Raw genomic sequence first — 5,294 nt, 5'->3', positions numbered from 1 at the left:
AAGAGGGGTCGGGCACCCTGAAGCTAAAGTTACCAGATGTGAGCTATTGTGCCAATGCTGGAAACCAACTTGGGTCCTCTGCAAGGGAAACACCTGCTTCTAGCTGCTAGGCTATCTCTTCAGCCCCCGGGCTTAGCATTTTAAAAAAGGAGTGGTCAAAACACAGAGAGACCCGAGTTAAGTACCTGGGTTTCTAGTTTCCCTGACCAGTCACAGGAAGACAAAAACCAACCAGGCCTTCTGTGTCTGAGGCTGTTCTCCCTTGAGCTACAGCCCCGCCCCCGACTCCTTTTTGGGTCCGAGCACTGAGAACAAGTTTCCATTCCCATTTATTACTGCTATCCTTTGTGGAAATGAAGTCATCTTAATAATGTTTCTGTCAAAACGGAAATTAAATGTCCCTTGATTCAAATTATCTATCCCATCTGGGTCACAATGTCAAAAATAAAACTCCGTAGACTGTTTCCCCGGGCGTGGGCACTAGGAAGGTGGGCCAGGTGGGTCAAAGCTGGGCTCTGGAAACCTGTGGGCTGCCATCTCCCCGCTCTTCTGTTGGGTCGCTCTGTAAGGGGTAGGAGAAGTGGCCCCACTTCTCTTTCTGGATTGGTGCCTGAAGTGGTCCTTAGATATCTGTCCATTCAAGGTTAGTGACTTTGAAATGACGCAAAGTTGTCGAAGAGAGACTGAGGATTTTTAGTGAGGTTGCGGCATTGATTTGGAAGGAAATTGAAAAGAGATGGCCTAGGGGACATCTAAGTCCCATCATGGACAACCCTCTCTATCATTGTGGGGACAGAAACCTCTAGGCTCTAGAGTCTAGACGAACTTAGAGAACCGCACGGGGTCCTGGGGAAATCAGAAAAGTGCCTTATACAGGCTAGGACTTTTCTGGTTTCTTTTCAAAAAGTTTTTCTCCTTAACTCTGTTCAAGGCTAAGACCCTCCCCTCGGTGTCGCAATTCTGCCCCTTCCTACACACCAAAGCCCGCGCCGCGTCAGGAAGGCGGGGATTCCGGTGGCGGCAGCGGGGATCCGGCTCCCGCGCTCCCAGTCCCGCAGCCTGCGCGGTGGGTGTGCCCTCGGCGAGTGCGCCCCGGCTCCAGGCCCAGCCCGCCGGCTACAGGGCGACCGTAGGGTGTGCGCGCCAGGGTGCGGCGGCGCGCGGTGCGTGCCAGGACGCGGACGGTGCAGAGGAGAGAGGATCGTGCCACAGAAGACCGTGCAGCCGCAGCTGCGTGCACCCCGAAGCCGGGTGGGCGCCCGCGCTGCTGCCGCACGGTGGTGGCTTCCTACCAGAACCCAGCGGCTCGCTAAGGTAAGCGGTCTGGCGCCCTCTGGCCCCAGGCACCCGCCCCGCACGACCCAGGCTGCGCCGGTCGCCCTTCGCGACCCCAGCTAGCGCCGCGTCCCCGCAGAGGCTGCGGCAGCCTAAGCCCGGCGCAGGAGGGTCGGCGACAGCGCAGGAGGGTAGCCGCTCTTGCTTTTCTGCTTTAGGGACTGAGGGGACAGTGGAAGGGGGACCGCGTCGTCCTTGAGACTCAGGTGGTGCAGACCCTCGCAGCTGTCCTCAGAGGGACGCTGCGGTTCTGGATGCAGCTTGCGGGACTTGGGGGCGCCTCCCCGCTGGGTTCCGGGACTACCTGCAAATCCCCGAGTCTCTTTTCTCTTGCAAAACACCGCGCCAGGTTCCCAGCCCTCACCTCTCTGCTGCTGGCTGAAGTTTCTAGAGCTATGATGGGATGCGACCTTGGCCAGAGGGAGGAGGGCCGCCCTGGATCCATGTGCTAGGTGCCGGTTGAAGATACTTTGCCAAGCCCGCATGCCCCTTGATTAGCTCCCTTCCCCTTCCCATCTCCTTTAAGGTCAAATCTTTGACCCTAGTACTTTGTCGCTGCAGACTGGCCAGTTACAGACAGGAGCTGGAAAGTCTACACCTGGCAGGAACATACACTCGCCCTGCGCACTCGCCTGGGCTGCAGAAATCCAGTCTACTGCTTCCCAAGTACCCTGGGAAGCAGACCTGTAGGATGAGGATGGGCATTTTCCAGGAGATAGAGGCGGAATAGCCTCTATTTCAAGGATGACCTCTGGTGCTTGTGCAAAGTCCTACACATCCAAGAGGGCCATGGCAGGATCCCCTGCAGCCAGGAGTGCAATCCCGAAGGACCTACCTGAGTAAACCAAATAGGGTTCCTTAGCCTCTCAGGACAAGGCACAGAAAAACATGTGGCTAGATACCCACGGAAGCAGAAGGAGAGTTCACTCTGACATTGCCATTCAAGCCCAGCCTCCTACCTGAAGGCGCCATAATGTGTCCCAGAAACAATGAGTTGTGGGAATGATGCAAGGTCCCCATCAAAAGCACCAAAGTTCAGAAACAGGCGCCAGGCAAGGTTTTCAGATACCAAAGTAAACAGAACTATACATTGGTATCAAGGAACTTGCAGTCCAGTGACCAAGACTGAGGTGAGCCACATCACTCGGGTGTAGAATTCTGCATAGCTGGGTTCTTTGATTCTAAACTTGGGTGCCCTGAGAACTGGCGATGGGTTGAGTGTCAGTCAGTCAAGACTGAAGGCTGACTGGTTAGAGGGTGGAAAGACTTGGAGACAGAAACTGCCTGTAAGAGGGCCCTGCCTACCAGCGGAGAGAGTCCTGTGCAGGAGCGGAAAGCCTTTGTTTGCTGGGTGAGGACCAAGGACCCAGTGCACATGCCCCATAGCCCTGCGTTCTACTGCCTGGCCTAATCAGTGTCTGCCTTGCTCAGCCATGACATTGGACTGTTAGGAGCCCCTGGTTAGGTAAAGTTTACAGGGAAAAACAGTTTGACAGGAGCTTTCTCCCTACACCTCAGTTAAAACCCATGGGATCAAGAGCAACGCTTCTTTCCTGTCCTGTTTCCTGCTGTCGCGTTCAACTCACAGCTGGCCAAAGCCTTTGCTCAGCATTCAGAAAAATACATGCTGGAAGTGGAGGCTCATCCAGTCCTGTGCAATCAGACCCGTCTGCAGGTGGAGGGAGAGGGGGAGAGGGGATGGGGGGTGCCCTCATGGTATTACCTGACCTGGCCCCTGCCAACCTCTCTAGCCTCATTTTTGCCTTCTAGCCCTCCCACAGCCTTCTGAAGCTGCCAGGTTCCACTCCAAATTACAACTGAGGCAGCTCCCAGACCACACATTGCCTTTGCCCCCCAGTGGCCTATCTAAAATACTCTCCATTTACTCAACCAGCTACTGCACGTGCTGCCAGCAACTTCAATGTTAAGCTTAAGCATCTCCATAGAAGCTTAACGTAGAGTTAGACGCTGCCTTTCCTTGGCTTCCAATGGGACATGTTCCTGTAGCCCTGAGCATCGGTGGCACTGAGTACCCCATAAGCAGGACTCTGCTGTCGTATTTGAGTCACAAGAGCCTGGTACAGAGCAAGGACTCATTGGAAGTGCTCAGCAGATTATCTTTGCATGGACATCATCTGGTACTTCTTAGCTTTTTAATGGGGAGGGGTGACACGCGTATATCTTTGAGACTACGGTGGAAATTATGGATGCTCTTCTCCCATGCATGCATATAACTTTATAATGCCGTGCATACAGTTCTTACATGGTTCCCCCACCACCACCATTTCCCACACTTTGGGCTGTAATTTTCCAGAAAACAGAGGTGCGGTAACTGCCGAGCTCCCACAGCAAGGTAGGAGCAAAGACTCCAAGCTCCTGAGCTAAGGGCTCAGGCTCCTTCTGGTACCGGTGCTCAGCCTCTCCGAGCCACGCAGCAGCCCCATTTCATGCCTGGCATTTTGTGAAGGCCACTATTCACGACTACAAGATGGATATCTTGGCTTGTCTCAGTTTAGCCTCGGCCTAAGGTAGAAGAGGGAGAAAAATCCTATTAGGAACAGAGTTGACAATTAAGAAGACAGATGAGCCATTTCCTTGTCCTGTTTACCTCCCTGGCCTACAGCATTTGTTATTGCATCTGATCAGTCGGGAGGAGGAGCAGACATACTTCAGGTATCTTCTGAGCCCTGAATTGAGTCTGATGCACCAGACTGAGGCTCAGCTATTGGCCTTGTCAACTGCCTCTTCCCCCAGAGCCGACTAGAAAGGTGATGGAGTGCTTGCTTGCCGCCCCTGGAGTCTGGCCTGCCACCCCATGCATTTTGTAGCAAGACACCTGCTTCAGGCTTTCCCATTCCTGCGTGCGTCTTAATTCAGTCAACAAAGCTGCAGCATGCTTCTGTCATGTACCAGACATGGACTGGACTAGTTCCAATCGCTTAAGAGTTTGTGCCAGGGCACATGGTTCAGATCTGTAGCCAAGAGGAAGAGGTAGCTTCACTGCTTCACTCCTAAGGAGGTAGGGGATGGACAGTTAGGACCTCTGGATCCAAAATTATGCTAATTTATAAAACCCAGATCTCAGGACTGGCTAGCCTAGTAGTTCACTCTCGGCCCTGCATGGGAATGGAAGGATAAAACCTAGAAAAACTGACCTTGTGCGTGTTCCAGTTGTCTGGAGGGAGCCTGAACTCTCCTTGTGGTGAATGGATTTGATGACGGTCGTTTCCCCCCTATATTTGGGAGACCATGCTGATTGACACAGTTATCGCAGATCCACTCCGTTCTGGGTGTGAAACAGGAACAAGATACAGGCATAGTGCAAATGTCTGTCCAACCGGGCATGCTCAGTCCTCACAGCCATGCTTGGGTTGCACACTCAAACTCTCTAGTGCTCAGATGTGGAAACAACAGGCAGAAAGGTCAACAGCTGTGCTAAGGTCCTTGGAACTGACGCTGGGGTCGGGCAGAGCTGTCAGGCCCTGAAGCTCAGGGAGAGAAACCCCTTTGTGCCCTTCTTTCGGTAGAGTGCATGGGAGGAGGCTTGAAGGCCAAGGGATTTGGAATGGGAGCCTAGACTTGCTGTGTGATTTACAGCTAAAGCCTGACTTCTCTGTGCCTCAGAATGCAAATCTCCCAGATGAAGGTTAGACTCATAAGCTTCTGCTGGGAATGGCTCCCGGTGTCTACAGATGAAAAGGAAGAGAAGTCCACTTCTAAAAATACACCTGTCACATTTCCCAGTAGAGTCGATGTGGCCCAGGATGTCAAGTAGGTAATCATGTGATACCCAGACAGCTGGAGCTCATTGATCCTGAAGATTCGTATTCCCGCTTCAAGGAAGAAGTGCCCACTAAATCTTCCCCATGAGCACCCAACCCACGGGCTTGCCTACTCCTAGCCCACAAAGAGCTTTCTGGGGCCTAGGCAATGTAGGGGAGAACAATAATTTCAAGTCC

At 53.2% G+C, this 5,294-nt stretch overlaps 1 protein-coding gene across 1 annotated transcript in view; it reads left to right on the top strand.

The window, feature by feature from the left end:
- Positions 1–1,048: 1,048 nt before the first annotated feature.
- The window catches only part of Kank4 (KN motif and ankyrin repeat domains 4), a 77,311-nt gene continuing 73,065 nt past the window's right edge, over positions 1,049–5,294 (top strand). The window contains exon 1 of the mRNA XM_075945961.1: positions 1,049–1,314. The gene's annotated coding sequence lies outside the window, so the exon portion shown is untranslated. The remainder of the gene's footprint in view (positions 1,315–5,294) is intronic.

Source organism: Microtus pennsylvanicus, chromosome 13 (genome assembly GCF_037038515.1).
Source record: "Microtus pennsylvanicus isolate mMicPen1 chromosome 13, mMicPen1.hap1, whole genome shotgun sequence".
Taxonomy (NCBI): domain Eukaryota; kingdom Metazoa; phylum Chordata; class Mammalia; order Rodentia; family Cricetidae; genus Microtus; species Microtus pennsylvanicus.
Note: the sequence above shows the minus strand (reverse complement) of the source record. Positions and strands in the feature narration are given on the sequence as shown.